The following is a 17,448-nucleotide window of genomic DNA, read 5'->3' on the forward strand; positions in this document are numbered from 1 at the left end:
AACCCCAAAAATACAAAAGCAAAAATGACACAATCGCTGCTGGCATCAAGGAAGTAGCTTATAATCCATCAGGGAGGCAATGTGTCACAAATAAATATATACATGATTAATATGAGGCAAATCTGATGGGGAGAAGCCTTAACATTTGGGGATAATGGGAAAGATTGATTAGAAGGAGATGTTTGAACTCAATTCTGAAAGGAACAAGGTGTTGAAGAATCAGAATACATTTTAGGAATGGGAAATGGAGCATCACATGTGAGAAACCACAAAGAGGGCTAGAAAGATATGAGAAGGATTTTTTAAAATAATATTTTATTTTTTTCAAATTATGTGTAAAGACAATTTTTAACATTCATTTCATAAAATTTTGAGTTCCAAATTTTATCCTTTCCTTCCTTACCTCTCTCTTCCTTAAAGTAATGTATAATTTGATATAGATTATATATGTGTAATATAAAACAGAACAAAAGAAAAAAAGTACATAAAAATAAAGTGGAAATAGTATGCTTTGATCTGCATTCAGACTCCATCAGTTCGTTCTCTGGAAGTGAACAGCATTTTCAATCAAGCATCTTTTGGAATTGTCTTGGATCATTGTATTAATGAGATAAGCCAAACCATTCGTAGTTGTTGCTGTTACTGTTAAAATATTCTCCTGGTTCTTCTCCCATCATTTGCATCAGTTCACATAAGTCTTTCTAGATTTGAGGGAAGGACTTTAAAAGCCAAACAGAAATTATATTTGATCCTAAAAGGGAGAAGGGAAAGGAATAAGAATTTATATAGTGCTTATTATCTGCCGAGAACTTTTACAAATCTTATTTTATTTGATTCTCAGAACAGCCTTATAAGATAGATGCTATGATTATCCTCATTTTACAGTTGAGGAAACTGAGACAAATAAAGATTAAGTGACTTACCAAAGCTCACACAGCCAGGAAGTGTCTGAAGTCAGATTTGAATGGGAAGTCATGAGAATTTGTGAAGTAAAGATGTGACATGGTCAGATATGCACTTGAAAATCACTTTAGAAGTTGTATGGAGGTCAAAGGGTATGAAAGACAATTTTCACATGATGAAATTAAAGCCATCTGTAGTCATATGATCCAAAGCAATACCAATAAACTTTGGATAGAAAATGCTATCTGCAACCAGAAAAAGAATTATGGATATTGAATGTAAATCAAAACATGCTATATTTATTTCTTTTTTCTGTTTTTTCTTTCTTGTGCTTTTTCTCTTTTGTTCTGCTTTTTCTCTCCCAACATTATTTATTCATAAATAAATTTGCATTTTAGGAGGCAGATAGGTGGCACAGTGGATAGAGCACTAGCCCTGAAGTCATAAGGACCTAAGGTCAAATCTGGTCTCAGACACTTAACACTTCCTTGCTGTGTGACCCTGGGCAAGTCACTTGACCCCAATTGCTTCAACAACAACAACAACAAAAAAAAAAGAAAGAAAAAGAAAAAGAAAAAAAGAAATGTGTATTTTTAAAAGTTTATATATATGTATGTATAGATATAAAACCAGAAAAATAAAACAATTAATTTTTTAAAAGAATTATAAAGGGGAAAAAGAAATTGTATGTAGGATTGTAGAGAAAGGAAATCCAATTTGAAGGCTATTACAATAATTCAAGTGAGAAATCATAAGGATGTAAACCAGGGTAGTAACAAAAGGGAACAAATGAAGTTGATGTGGAGATAAAAACAATATGATTAGGCAACTGTTTGAATATAAAAAGTAAGGGAAAGTGAAGCAGACTGGAACCCAGACTGGAAGGATGATGGTGTTCCCAATAGTAATAAGGAAGTTTGGGAGAAGGGTGCATTCTTGGGGAAAGATAATGAGTTCCAATTTACATGTGTTGACTTTGAAATACTATGGAACATCCAATTTGAAATATCCACTAGGTGATCAGAGATATACCACTCCAGAAAGCAGAATTTATTGATTTGGGGATCATCTGCATTAGAAATGATAACTTAACTCATAGGAGGTGATGAAGTAATTTAGTAAGAGGTTCTAAAAACAGAACAGAAGGTGAACCAGGACAGAGCCTTTAAAAAATGCAGAATTCAAGGATTTGATATGGATGAGAAACCAACAGATGAGGAGTGGAAGGAGGGAAATCAAGAGAGAACAGAGTCCCCAAAACCATGTAAGAAAAGTTTTAAATGTCCAGGAGAGGAAAGTGGTTAACAGTGTCAGATGTTGAAATGAGGTCAAGAAGGGTGAGAGTCAGGAAAAGTCAATTTTCTCAATGATTAAAGATCCTTTGCACTGCAGATCATCGACAGCAGAGCAACCACACTCTATGAGGACTGGCCAAAAGAACTTGTGGTGTTTAGCCTGCAGAAGAATAGACTTGTGGAAATGTGATAGCTATCTTCAAGTATTTGAAAGGCTGTCATGTGGAAGACTTGCTCTGTTTTGACCCAGAATATAAAACTAAGAGGAATGGAACATGCTATCTGCATCCAAAGAAAGAATTGATAAATAAAATATGTATAGAATGATTTTACATATATATTATGGAAATGATTGTTCTATTCTATAAATTAAAAATAAATTTTTAAATTTTTAAAAAGAAAAATGAGTAGATATTACAAGAACCAAAATTTTGCCTTGATATTATTGGGGAAGAAAAGGCATGGAAGGCTTCCTAATAATTAAAGTTAAGTGAAATAGGCTACCTGGAGAAGTGGTAGCCTTTGCATGAAAGTCTTCATGTAAAGATTAGATGGTTTCTGGGTGCAAATGTTTTAGTGTGGATTTTGGGAGGTTTTTGGATATCAACTGGACTAAAAGGTCTTTGAGGTACCTTAACTCCAAATTTCTGTGATTCTGTATTTTTCTCAATTCTAAGTCCAAGTCTTTTTGTCCTCCAGACTATACTGATAAATGTTTAACAACTGACTCTCCAAAAATATTTTATATGCATGACACACTCAAGTTTAATATGCATTATTAACATTTTCTCCATTATTTTTTTTAACATTCTAGACAATCAAAACAATAAATCAAGCCCTGATTTATAGAATTGGCTAGTTTCCAAAATGTAAATCCTCACACTGAAAATTTAACAATTAGTTCTCCATGATTCAGGCTGGCTCTGGTGTATCCCAATGCATAGTCACAGGCCTTCTGTGTCCATTCAGTCTATATGGTAGGTCAGGAGGAACTGGCCAGCAGCTTCAGTTTTCCTATGGCAAAAGGATAAAGAAAAAGAAGATAGACCTAACCAGTCCCCAACCTCCAAGACTTTATATTATGAAACAGATGGTATCGTCTGACATGGAACAAGACACTTATTCAGGTACAAATACTGAGAGGGCAATATAATATAGTAAAAGATGCACTGTTCTTGGAATTCAATAAATTAATTTGAGTTCTGGCTCCAACACTCACTGGCTATATGCTCTTGGACAAATAATCACCTTTCTGGGGTTCAGTTTATTCATCTGCATGAAATAGGCTAATGATGATAGAAATTAGAGCACGAGGAGGATAGTGTGAGGAAACTGGGAATACGAAAGAAGACAGATTATGAAGAGTTTTAAATTGCACACAAAAGACTTTCTACTTGATTCTGGAAGTAATGAGAAGACATGACAGGGTCAGCTCTTGATAATGAAAGCCAAAACACTTTAGAGAGGGTAGAACATCCAGGTGCCAGGTCTGTCCTGTCTTAATTTGTCAGTCCCTATGTGTGACAGGGGCAGCTGTGGGCCTAAAGGGTTCTGGCCTGAGGCACCGTGTCATCAGGTCTATCCTGTCCCAGTAACCTGAGGCTGGGCTCAGTGCAGTGTGACCTGGGAGTTGGCAAGGAAGAAACCTGAGCACCAAGCCTGGTTCCCTGTTCTAGGCTTTAATTCCCTCTTGTCCTTTAGGAGCAGCCTCAATCATTTAGAACTCCCCCAAGCATTTACAAGCCCTACCCTGAAGGTTCCAAGGGAGAAATGGGGACTTCTTACATTTTCACTGGAGTTTAATGAGTCCAATAGCCTTCTCTAGAGGGCCATACTTTTTTTTCCTTTATGAAGACTTTATTTTTTTCTCAATAGTATTTTATTTTTCCAATTATATATAAAGTTAGTTTTCCACATTGATTTTTGTAAGATTCTGAATTCTAAATTTTTTTCTCACTCCTTCCTTTCCCTCCCCTCTCCCCAAGACAGCAAAGAGTCTGATATAATCATTTTAGACATACTTCCATATTAGTCATGTTGTAAAAGAAAAATCAGAAAAATTATGAGAAAGAAAAAGCAAACAAACCAAAAAAAAAAAACCCAAACATGAAAATTGTATGTTTTGATCTGTTTTTGGTTTTCATAGTTCTCCCTCTGGATTCGAGTGGCATTTTTCATCCCAAGATCACTGTTTTGCTGAGAAGAGCTAATTCTAGCATAGCTGATCATCAAATAATCTTCTTGTTACTATCTCCAGTGTTCCGGTTCTACTCACTACATTCACAGACTTTAAATGTTGCTCCCCTACCAGTCCCGGGGCTCATCAAGCTTATGACCACAGACAAAAACCTCACCTTAGCTGAGAAGTTTTAGAATTCAATGTCTGCTTTTGTAACTGTCCACCCTACCTCTTAGCTTTAGATCCTCCTCAATTTTTCTAGGGTTCCAGAATTATTCACTCTGTCCTACAACCAAGTCTCTAGCTAGTCACAAAAAGCAACAAAGACAATAACAGCTTTTTCAAGTGCTCTTCAACTCCCTTTTCCTTTATTCTTCTTGCTGTAAAAGTATGGAATGACTCGTTATCTTTCCTTAAGACCTTCCTCCTAACTCTGGGAGATAAGTAGTGTACCATCATCATCATCATTATCATCATCATCATCATCAAATGCCATCATTCCTATTTTATGAAGAAAACCAAAGGCAACGAAAGCAAGGGTGGAATGGGATTTTATCTGAATCAGGATTAATTCCTGAGGGATTGTTGGAGCCTGCTTCGTGAAGGAATAGGAGGTGTACAATAACTAGTGCTACTGGGACTGGAATCCAGGACACAGGATGATAAGGTCAGAAATTTTGAACTGAAAGGAGTCTCAGAGGTTATCTTCTTTTTTTGAAGATGAGGATATCATGCATGGTTCAGGGACTGTGTCCAAAGTCACACACTAATAAAAAGTAAGGTTGAAATCCTAACTCAATTTCTGTGTCTCCAAATTCATGACTGTTTCTCCTGCACGATAATAACTGACTATGTCCTAGACTTATAGAATCATCAAATGCTATTTTTAAAGCCAGAAAGGACATTAGTTATTGGGTCCAGTCTTCAAGATTGGACTTTTCTAAAAGGAAAAGCCCAGAGAGGGAAAGTTACTTTTCCTATTTCAGATACCAAGTTCAAGTCCAATTGAAAACTGGAGCTTAGCTACACCCAGAAAAGGAACACTGGGAAATGAGTGTAAACTGTGAGCATTTTTTTTTGTTTTTTTTCCCCAGATTATTTTTACCTTCCAAATCCAATTCTTCCTTTGCAACAACAACAACAAAATTTGGTTCTGCACATATATATTGTACCTAGGATATACTATAACATATTTAATATGTATGGAAATTCCTGCCATCTAGGGAAGGGGGTGGAGGGAAGGAGGGGAAAAATTCGGAACAGAAGGGAGTACAAGGGATAATGTTGTAAAAAATTACCTATGCATATGTACTGTCAAAAAATGTTATAATTATAAAATTAATAAAAAAAACTTATCAAAAACAAAAGAAAAGAAAATTGGAGCTTAGATTGTAGATTCATAGATTATCAGAGCTGGGAGAGAATTTAGAGCTTTTCTAGTCCAAATCCCTCATTGGAAAATTGAGGGAATTGAGGTTCAAAGAATGTAGGGCAGAGACAATTATTCATTTTGTCTTTCTACCTCCAGGACCTAGCACAATGCCTTGCACCTAGTAGGTTTAATCGTGGGATTAGGTTGCAAAGATCAAATAAGTTGTCCTGGGTCACATAGCTAGGTAGTAGCAGAGCTGGGATTCAAACCCAGAGCTCACAATTCATATTCTACATTGTAGCAGTCTTATCCTTAAATTAGGAAGAGTTAAGAAAGTAAAATTGTGGTCACTGGCACCCCTCACACACACACATACACAATCAGTTTCTTTGTATCTCCAGGATTTATGACAATACTTTCCCTCAGAGATTACTTTGTTTATGCTATATATAGCTTGTTTGTACAAAATGGTTTCTATGTTCTCTCCCCTGTTAGACTGCCACCAACTTGAGGGCAGGAACTATTTTTGCCTTTTAATCTCTAGAGTTTAATTCAGTGCCCAGCACAGAATAAGCACTTAATAAATGCTTGTTGAATTGTAAGATAAAACTTGAGAAATGGTTTTTGTCATACAAATCAGATGACTTTTTTGTTTTTTGTTTTGTTTTTGTAAATCTTCAGTTTGTCCTTTAGAAGTATAGAGGACTCTTCCCATATGACATTATGGGAATATTGCGCCATACCCTGGTCAGGTAATAAAATCCATACTTCTCATCCTATCCCAGGCTGGGAATTTTATATTCTTGACTCGAAAGCCACCCTTGCTGGGCCCCTCTCTTCTATTGGGGAGGGCTGGGAGAAGCCTCTAACAAATCTACTCACCCAGAGAGATTGGAAACCAAACTGTGAGCCTACCCCTCTCTAATGTTCTTCTCCCAACTTTACTCCCCCTCATAATCTCAATTAGAAAGAAAGTCATGTTTACTCCCCCCAAAAAATGATTATCTAATGGTAGAATACCAGATTGTGTGTGTGTGTGTGTGGAAGCAGGGAGGTCCTTTCTGGCCCCACTGGGGCCACAGCCCATGTTTTCAAGCCCCGAGCCAGCACTCAAATCTCTGTGTCCATCTCTCACTGCTGGGCCCCACTCCTTCCCCAAGGATGGAATTCCCCTTTCTGGACAGGCGATAATGCTGTAATGTGGTCTCTTCCCCTGCCAGTGTCCAGGATGGATGGCTCCAAGGAGGGAGCCCAGAAACACTTTAGCTTCACCCCAGATGGCCTGGCCTGCTCTGAGTGACAGAAGCAGTGGAGAGGCCATGGGAAAAGGTCTTTTTAGCCTCTGGTACCTAGCACTCGTTGTAGGAGAAGCCTCCAACCCCCAGGAGGTAAAATGTGGAAATGCTGCTGACATCTAGGGGAGTTCTTGCCTGGGCAGGAAGCTCTCCAGAGTGCCAGGACTTCAAATAAACCGTTCTCTAGCTATAGTGAAAACATGCAGTACTCCCTCAGCTCAGCATCCCCATCCCTGATAAAGGCCAAGCCCACATTATGTCTAGGGGGCAATAGCTGCTCTCCTGGAAATCCTGAAAGTACTTATTGATGAGGGGCCAAGGTGGGGGCAGCCCAGCACGGTGGGAGTGGGATACTCTAGGGGCCTTTGTAGGTAGAAGCTTTTCCTTTGGCCTTAGTCCTGGAACACAAGTCCAGTGGTAGGGCTATCCAAACCCAATACAAACAAATTCAATTCTTCAGGCATTTATTAAACAACACCATATATATTATGCTAGAACATAGGGTAGAAAGGATGGAGAGTAAAGTGATAATCCAAACTCTGTCCTCAGAAGTTCACAGTGGCAAAATATGAGAAATCATCACTGTGAACAGAGGATGACAGAACAGCCCAGACCAGTGTGACCAAGATAATGGGATGTAAAGTGATGAGTATAAAGTAAGAAGATACTCTCACATTTACCAGATCAGAACAAACTCAAGATGCCTCTGGGTTGTTTGCTATTGGGTTTTATCTGCTGTACTGAGCTGAGCAGTAACTAAGGACTGAGTTTTATAAGCCTGAAAACATTTTTAAATGAATGAATGGGGCAAGGAACAGGCTTTTGAAATATAATCAGAGGTCCTAGGTTCAAAGCCTGACCCTGCCACTTATACTTAGTATGTGACATGGAACAAATCCCTTTGCTTCCTCTGGGCCTCAGTTACCTTACCTTTAAATGAGGAGGTTAGATCTCAGGTTAGCTAAGATGCCAGGAAAAGGTAATGATGAATGTTTGGAGAGACCATGGGAAAACTAGGACACTAATGCATTGTTGGTGATCTAACTATTCTGGAGAGCAGTTTGGAACTATGCCTAAAGGACTTTCAAACCCTTTGATTCAGAAGTGTCCCTTCTGAGTCTGTATCCCAAAGAGATCATAAAAGAAGGGAAAGGATCTACAAGTGCAAAAATGTTTGTAAGTAACCATAATTGTAGTTGACAATAACTAGATACTAAGTGGATATAAGTTATAGTGTATGAATGTTATGGAATATTATTGATCTATAAAAAATGACCAGCAGGATGATTTCAGAGAGGCCTGGGGAGACTTACACGAACTGATGCTGAGTGAAGTGAGCAGAACCAAGAAAACTTTGTGTACAGTAACAAGATTATGTGATGATCAACTGTGATGGACTTGTCTCTTTTCAACAATGTGGTAATTCAAAGCAATTCCAATAAACTTGTGATGGAAAGAGCCATCTGTATCCAGAAAGAGAATTATGGAAACTAAATGTGAATCAAAGTAGAGTATTTTCACTTTTTTGTTGTTGTTGTTTTTGTGTTTTTATATATATATTAATTTTTTTTGCACAGCACAATGAATATAGAAATGTGTTTAGAATAACTGCACATGTTTAACCCATATTGGATTGCTTGCTGTGTTGGGGAGTGAAGAGGAGAACTTGAGGGAGAAAAATTTGGAACACAAGATTTTGCAAAGGTGAATGTTGAAAACTATTTTTCCATGTATTTAGAAAAGTAAAATGGAAGTAATCTATTTAAAAAATGAGAAGGTTAAACTATTTAACCTTAAAGTCTGTTCCAACTGAATACATGATGCTATGATCCATGTGGAGATATTGAGAGCCAATAACTTTAGGAGAAAGGGGAAGGAAACAGGCATTTATTAAGCACCCACTATGTGCCCATTTGATTTGTAAATATGATCTCATTTGATCCTGATAACAACCTTGTGAAGTAAGTACTACTGTTACCCTATAGTATAGATGAGGAAACAGATATAGAGCAGCTAATGACTTACCAGGAGGTCATACAAGTAGTGAGTGTCTGAGGTTGGATTTGAACTCAAATATTCTTAACTCTGGGTACAGCATTCTATCCATGGTACCACCTAGATGCTGTCAGATCATGGATTGCTTGTGGTCAGGGCCATGGCTCATAAGCCTGCCCATGGGACTTTGAGGAGTTGGAAGTGTGGGGAGAGTAGGGAAAGAGGCAGGGCACCAAAGCATATCTCCTAACAAGCTGGCAGATAAGGATCCTGCTTTGCCATAGAGGTTAGGATGGGGGTGGGGTGATATCCCTAGCTGGCAAGGAGCCCGATGGAGTTTTGAAAATCCTGGCCTTGGTGTCTGGTGAGTAGTTCTGTTTGTATTTATGCTTGGTAACCAGGCTCAGGCCAAGCTGAGTCTGGGGCCAGTCTGGGGCCCCAGCTGATGATACTTGTGCAACACCACGTGCTGTAAATGCATGTATACACACATTTCATCTGATATTTGCTCCTCTGCTCCCATCCTGAGGCCCTACTGGGATGAACCATAGGACTGAGCAAGATCTGAGGTTAGTCATGAAGTGGAGTTCCCCCCTCACTCAGGACTCCATCAGGGAGGCAGAGATCCAGGAGAGCCCCTGTGGTCCTGGAACACAAGTCCAGTCACAGGCCCCCTCCTATCAGGATGCTCTGTACTGTCTGGAGAGAGCAGACAGACAAATCCAGGAGGCAGCCATCTACCTGGCACGAGGGAAGGGGCTCCTGGATAGCCTCAGCTCCCAGTGATATCTACCCACATATATGAAACCCAATACCTCAAATCCAGGATTATTATACCTGCTTTGTGGGTGAGAAAACAGGCCCAGAGAGGTTACCTAGAATCACCCAGCTACTAAGCACCTAAGGTATGATTTGAACCAGGTCTTCCGGAACCATTCCCAGTTCAGTGTGCATCATTTCATCAGATTCTCGTCACAGGTCCCAATGAAAAAAGCTTCTGGAGGGCTCGGTATCAGAAGTGGAAGCATTGTAGGAAAGAGAAAATGTGGAACTGTGGGCCACGGCAGCGCCACAAACTTCCTGGAACTGCAAGATCAGTCAATGCCCCGCCTTTGCCAGAGTGCATGCCCGTGCTCAGGAGGGATCCCTGGCCTGGCACCTGAGAGACTTGGACTTCAGAACTGACCTTGCTTCTAAGCCTCTGTGGGCCCTTCTGGGGAGAAAAATCACTTTTTTGAACCTCAGTTTTTTTATCTCTAAAATGGGAATTTCAATTATAGGTGTTCTTGCTCCCTCTACTGGAATGTTATATGTAAGCTGTGTATAAATGTTCAACGACCTTTCTGGGCCCAGCTGTGTGCTCTGGTACTTATTCCTGAAACCAAGAAGACGTTTACAATTCCTGTCCTCAGAAAGCACCTGGTCTAAGATGGGAGGCAACACGTACTCCCACTGCACCTCCCTATCTCCTCTTTTCTGCACACTCCCCCTCAATAGAATGGATTGTGCAGTTCAGAAAAAGGAGAGATCACTGTGGGGCAAATGAAAAGAGACCCGAATTTGGAGTCAGAGCTACTTCCCCCCCCCCTCCCGCCTTCCCCCCATCCTACCTTTAGAGCTTTGTTTTGGAAGGCTTTGAGGGCTTCCAGAATCCCTTGGCTAAATTCAAAAACAGGGGATACTCTTGAACTGTTATCAGCCATTAGTACCTCCAGGGTGAGTTAATAAGATTTGGGGCAAGTAACTTCGAAACCTCCATTTCTTCATCTGTAAAATGAAAGGGTTAGATTTAGCCCGAGGCAGGGAGGACCTTCCTGCTCTTCTAGTCAAGGGAGGAGGGGGAAGAAATATTTAGAAGTTGCCCCAGGCACTTTGGACGTCATAGGTGAAAGGATAAAGGTCAAACAGGCGGTCAGTGCTATGGACACTGCCGTTCCTGGAAACTCAGGGTGTTGAGGTTTCCCGTCAGTTCCGTCAATTCCATCAGCTCGTGACTCAACCACCATTCCGGGAGCTGTTCCCACCCCTTGCCCCCCACCCCCCACCATACTCAGGGCTCAGAGCTTCAAGTTCATTGCTCCAGGCTCCGTCCAAGGGTAGAGCAGGAAAAGAGGAAGCAAGAATGGCTGATGGCCGGTTGGACCATTTGGGGCCACTTCCTATTTTCTACCAAAATAGAGGCTTCATGTCCCCCAAAACAACTGTAGAGATCTGGTCACTGGAAGGCCCTTAAATCTCTCTGACCTTCGCTCCAAGGTCTGACTTCTGCTCAGCCTAGGACCTGACCAGGGGAGGTGGGACAAGAAGGCCACTAATTGCCAACAGAGCAGAGGGTGGGAGTTTAGATAATTCCTCCCTTGGTCAAGGGGTAGAAGGGGGGAATTTCTTACTGTGGTCCTGGGGTGGAGGGGATTATTTCCTGTGTAGGTTTAAGGGTTACTACATAGTTCTATGGTGTTAAACCAGTTGTGGCCATGTCTAGGGAGAAGCCTTCCCACCCTGAGCAGCCCCTTTGTGTGGGTGGATATGGAACGAACTTCTAGTTCCAAGACCCAACTTTTTAGAGACCATAGGTGGGCACAATTATAAGACAATTTTTCCTTTAACTGCTCTACTTCCTACCGTAGGTAGGATGCCCCAGCACAACAGCTATACTCTCTCTCATCAGGCTAGCTTAATTCCCTGCACAACCCTGTGGGTCTTTGCTCAAGCTATGTCTTCTGACTTTTGCCATCTTTAGCACCTCCCTAAATCCTGCCAGTCCTTCAAGATTTATCTCAGATATCTTCTTCTCCAAGGAATCTTCCTAGGCCCCCTACTCCAGTCCAATGATTTCTCCCTCCCTTAGCCATCTTATAACACTTACTTTATATATGCAATATCTGGTGCCCTCAGTTCTTCCTGCATCCCCCCAAAGATAAGGTTCATGATTCCTCCTGCTCCTTCTGTCTCCCCTCTGCACCCAGCATTCACCAGAAAGCCCCTGAGTGACAAGCTAAATTCTAACCTAGGTCATGCTGAGCCTTAAGCCCAGGGGGCTGGTCCAGGAAGCACTGCCTGCTGGAGCTGGCTTGTGACTACTCTAGGTTTTGCAATCAGGGGCTGGTCCCTGATCACTGGTTGGGCTGGGGGAAGGGTTTGCTGTCCCCTTCCAAAGCTTGGTCCAAGGAACAGCAAGGTAGCCCTTGACACTTAAAGTCTTTGATAGCCTGGTTCCATTCTAGTTTTCTTGTCTTATTATTCATTATTCTCTTTATACTCTTTAAGGTCTGGTCAAACTGTCCTTATTGCTGATGCTTACATATGACATTTTAACTCCTACACTTCCTCTGGCTCTTAATATTATTTGCTAGCATTTACGAAGTACCTTAAGGTTTACAAAGTGTGTGTGTGTGTGTGTGTGTGTGTGTGTGTGTGTGTGTGTGTGTGTGAAGGTACCTATAACAGAGCATAGTAGAGAAAGTTGGTAGAAACAAGAATGTAGCCTAGGAAGGAATAAAAACATAACTGACCTGAGGGTCCTCCTTAAAATGGAATTTGGGGAAAGAACCAGCCAACCAAAAAGAGAGGCTACAAAGGCAGAGGGTACTTCCAATGGGAGTGAGCTTCCCCAAGGAAGCTCCTGGGGCATTCCTGTGGTAAAGAAAGTTAAGAGAAGGATGAACAGTAAATTGACTTCTAAAATCCCTCCCAGCTTTCCAACCTATATAGACATAGACAGTTTTTCTCCTAGGTAAGACCAAATCCTTCCAGCCCAGTCAGAAAGCCCATAGAACTGGCCTTTTCCTGGCCTTGGAGTCTGACTCAGGATCAGCTTCCCACAAGGCAGGCCAGGAGGTGCCATCTCCCCATGGAACCATTCCCTTTGGCCCAGAGGGATCTGGCCAGAAATTCCCTTTATCATTGAAAATCCCATTGGCTCCTCTCCAAATCTGATCTTTCCAGTCCTGGGAACCTGAATCTGTCCTCATCCCTCACAGATAGGAGGAAAGGCTAAGAAAGGCCTCCAGCTGGGAATAGACAAACCTGTGGGTGGAAGTGTTGCCTTTTCCTTTGCTCCCTTTGCCCTGTGAAATTATCAGAATCTCTGGCACTCTTAACAACTTTTATATCCAAAGAACAAAGAAAAGACAGCCAGTTTTTCTCCAGGTATCTAAGCAGTGAGTGGACAACCCCTTCTTCTCCTCAGCAGCAGGATGCATATGGAAGGAGAGATTACTGCTAGCCAGTCCAGAGAGTCCAACTTCCTTTGGGGTTTCAGCTATTTCTCTTTCCTAGGAAGTGCCTCTGATTGGGTATATATTATGGCCATTGGAGTCTCTAGGGTCACAAGTCACTGAAGCCATGGGAGTCATTGGAATCACTCTGCTCACTGTGTTCTTTCAGGTCACTCTTGTGAATGAGGCTATTAAGATCACTAAGTATACTTGGGTCACTGCAATTGCAATGGTCATCCAGGTCTACCTAGAACCTCATAATTTTCCTTTTCCAGGGATATTTGTAGTTTAAAAAGAGATAATTGAGTAGGCTGATTTCAGAAAAGTACAGAGAGACTTACATGAACTGATGCTGAGTGAATGAGCAGAATCAAGAGAACATGGTACAAAGCAACGACAAGATTATAAGATAATCAACTCTGATGGATTTAGCTCTTTTCAACAATGAGGTGATTGAAGCCAATACCAATAGATGTGTGATGGAGAGAGCCATTCACATTCTGAGAAAGAACTATGGGGATTGGATGGGGATCTAAGCATAGTATTTTGTACAGTTCTGTCGTCTCTTAGTTGTAATCCTTCTCTGGGAGGAGGTTTCTTTTCTCTGTGAATCCTTTTCTCTGTGAGCAGGTTTCTTGGGAGGCTTCTGGAGCCTCCAGCCAGAGCCAAGGTAGAATCTCAAATCCTCTTCTTCCTCTCCAAAAGTGTGGGATTGCTGGACTTGCGAATCCACGGGGACGTCTTCTCTTTGACTCAATCCAGACTCCTTGTCCAGGCCCAAAGTTGCCTTCTTTTATCCTCCCAGAGAGAGAATGGGCTTGTGGGAACTCAGGGGCTTGTGGGAAATACTTAGAACCAATGAATTTGCTTGTTTGAACTAAAGGTGTGAACTCTGAGCTAGAGAATTGTTAACTATCAATTTAGCCCTTAGTAAGAACCTAACAGTATTTACACATTTTTTTTTGTTGTTGTTTACTTTTTTTTATTTCTCATCTTTTTTCTTTTTGATCTGATTTTTCTTGTCCAGCATGATAATTGTGGAAATAAATTTAGAAGAATTACACATATTTAACTTGTATTGGATTATTTGCTGTCTAGGGGAAGAAGATAAGGGGAAGAGAGGGAGAAAAGTTTGGAACACAAGCTTTGCAGGGATGAATGTTGATTTGATCTTTGCATATATTTTGAAAATTAAAAAAAAAACTATTATTAAAGAGAGAAGATGATGATGATGATGATGATGAGTTTTTTGCCAGAGAGATTTGAGGATGGGATGGCCCTGCCATTACCATCTTTAAAAAGGAAGATTCTTTCCTAAGGCATATCCCAGGGACCTAAATAGTATTTCTCTACCCCTCCTCATGGCCGTTCTATAGATTTAGATCTGACATACACCTAGAAATCATCTAGGTTGAAGATGTTCATCTAAAAGGGGAAGAAAATTTTATCTCAGAGGCCTGGGCACTTCTCTCTAGGCCTTACTGATGAGTGGCAAAGCTGAAATTAGAATCCAGGACTTCTGACTGTAAATCGAGCCTTCTTTCTAGTCTGTGCTAATCTTTCCCTTTCAGCTTTTTTTCTATTCATTTTTTATACTCAGATGAGTTTGAGGACCCAGTGTTTTGGATCCACTTCCCCTAACCATACCACAGAGAAGTTTGGGGTAGTCATGTCAGTGTAGAAGTGGAAGAAAGAATAGCAGTTAATTAACCCTGACCCAGAGTCTAGAGGCGTCTAAAGTCTGAGGGTCCAGGTAAGGAGAATGAATCTGAAGGGGAAGAGAGGAATAGGGAAGGGAAAGAAGCCGAAGCTCCCTGATGGAAATTGATGAAACCTAGGGCTGCACAGCTTCTCAGCAGACCAAGAGTTCTATCGTAAGTCAGAAATCATCTTCTTTCTAAACTTTATAGCCATCCCAGCACCCAACCCTTCTACAGTGTTTAACAAATGCCTGTTAAAATGAAATGAAATGAATTAGAGCTAGAGATATTCCCTGTTCTCCAGAATGAGATTCAGGGCATTCTTTTCACTATAATACTTTAATCCAAAAGTTCTTAACCTAGGGTCTGTGAACTTGGATACACACACATGCACACACAAATATGTATGTATGTATATACATGGGTGCATACATACATAAACACACATATACACATGCATGCATGTGTGTACATGTGCCTTTGTTGTGTGTTGTCCAAGTTCTAAAGCCCTTTGGCATGAGGTTCTCCCCTCATTGGTACAGATCAATGTTTAGAACCTTTGTGAGGGATGGGAGAGAAAAGAGCTCTAGTCTCATAGGTCTCTGGAGGACTCCTCCAATCTCTTCTGGTTCTACAGTTACTTTAAGCCCTTCAGCTTCAAGAAAGAAGAGGAAAAATGTCAAACTCAATTCAGGAAACCGAAGGAAAAGATTCTGGAAAAGAGCCGACATGAGAGAAACTGGAAGTCTTCAACATGCCCCTACCCTAAAGACTTCAGAGGACTTCCCCATGAGGGGGATCTAAGCCCCTGTCTTTTTCTGTCTCTCTCTGTTTTTTGTCTCTCTGATAAATTAGTTTCTTTGCTTCTTCCTATGTGTTTTCATTGTGAAACTTGTATTTGGTGGGAGAGTTAAGCCTTGCATATAAAGAAAACGGTTCTCTTTTCTCCAGTTAATGAAAAGATTTCAGATGTTTAGCTTGAATCTAAAACTAACCAAACTAACCAAACTAACAATATTTGATGGAGCAAATAGATACCATTCTAGCCCAGTACTCCTCTCTCTAAGGAGAGCAGAATGGCTAAGCTTTTGGTCTCAACTTCTTGATTCTCCTCTTGGTAGGAATTAAAGTGTCTCTTAAAGAAGGGAAGCGAGGAGAAGAGACTAGGGGATGTCTGTTCTGAGCCATACAATGTTATATGTGGGGAGAGCCCTCAACACACATGTACGTATGCACATAGGTATAATATATATGCATAGAAAAACCATTTCAATATATTAGTATTTTGTCATCATATATTACATGAATTTAAAAGCATCATTCTGAGAAGAGTTTTATAGGCTTCAACAACAAAAATGGCTAAGGACTCCTGCTCTAGTCTCCTGTTAACATGGACCATTTTGTTCTAATCTAAAAGCATCAAAGTCTTCTGGCTTGAGGGGAGCTCCAGTCTGAAGGAAAAACAAGGCCCCTACTGTTCCAAACAGTGAGAAGCAGTTCAAAGGCTTCCATCCCTCTCTGTCCATCCTCCAACGTAGGTAGTAGAGCTACCTACTAAAATTAGTAGGGGCCGAGAGGAAAAAGAAAGTCTGGAGGTCCTGGAGTCCATGCAGAGGGGGTGTATTCTCTGCCTGGAGGAAGGTCTATCCTCATAATGAGGCTCCTCTATGTCCTGCCCTTACAGATCAGCAGACCTTAGGAGCTTAGGTTGGAAGGGGGAGGGGAAGTTAGTTTCCTGTACCATACCCTCCCCCCCAATTCTCTGTTTTGATCTCCTATCCTAATTGATTAGGAGCCAAGGAAGGTGACTTCTATGTCTGCATAGACATCCCATTCCAGATTCAGACTCAGTCCAATTATGACTTTGACATCTGTCACACCAGCTGTCACACAAAGGGACAGTCCTCGATGAATTCTAAGGTCCCGCCCCGTTCTGACTTTCTATAGTTCCATGAATGTATTAGCAGTTCCTGTAGAGCTTGATGGAGACTGGCCCCATCCCACCCCATCCCTGCCTGCCCAACCTCCTAGTCCCCCTAGGCTGGGCGAGGGGGTGAGGAACACAGCTCATCAGTGGGGCCCTCCATGGGGCTGGATGGCCAGTCCTAACTTGCTGTGAAAAGCCAATTAGCTAGGAATGATAATGAGAACCAGGGGCCCAGGAACCACAACCCTCCCGGGAGAAGGGGTGGGATCTGGGGCAGGGAGCTGTAGGACACAATCTGCATTTTCCACCCTTTCTCTTCCCGTCCTGTCTTGCTCTCCAGGCCCACAGCCCAGACATTCTCATGGGGACTATGCTGGCTGAGGGACAGGGGGGCGTGGAGGGGCGGGAGCGGGGACACCCACAGACTGGAGGAACTGAGGGAAAGGGAGAAGAAAAAAATTATTTGGTGTCTCCACCTGCTCCTCCCCTCCCTGCCCTGCCCCTCTGCGGCTTCTCCATATTTTCTCTGGAACAGCTAGAAGTCGGGATATATTGAGTGAGTCAC

General features: G+C 41.4%; 1 long non-coding RNA gene across 1 annotated transcript; it reads right to left on the bottom strand.

Moving 5' to 3' along the window:
* Nucleotides 1-296: 296 nt before the first annotated feature.
* LOC141557489 (uncharacterized) lies at nt 297-12,017 on the bottom strand. The gene is made up of 3 exons (XR_012486806.1): nt 11,906-12,017; nt 10,650-10,806; nt 297-3,212 (listed from the first exon to the last, which is right to left on the bottom strand). It is a non-coding gene; the product is annotated as an uncharacterized LOC141557489 (long non-coding RNA).
* Between the last annotated feature and the right edge of the window lie 5,431 nt (nt 12,018-17,448).

The sequence above is a fragment of the Sminthopsis crassicaudata genome, chromosome 2 (assembly GCF_048593235.1).
Source record: "Sminthopsis crassicaudata isolate SCR6 chromosome 2, ASM4859323v1, whole genome shotgun sequence".
Lineage (NCBI taxonomy): Eukaryota > Metazoa > Chordata > Mammalia > Dasyuromorphia > Dasyuridae > Sminthopsis > Sminthopsis crassicaudata.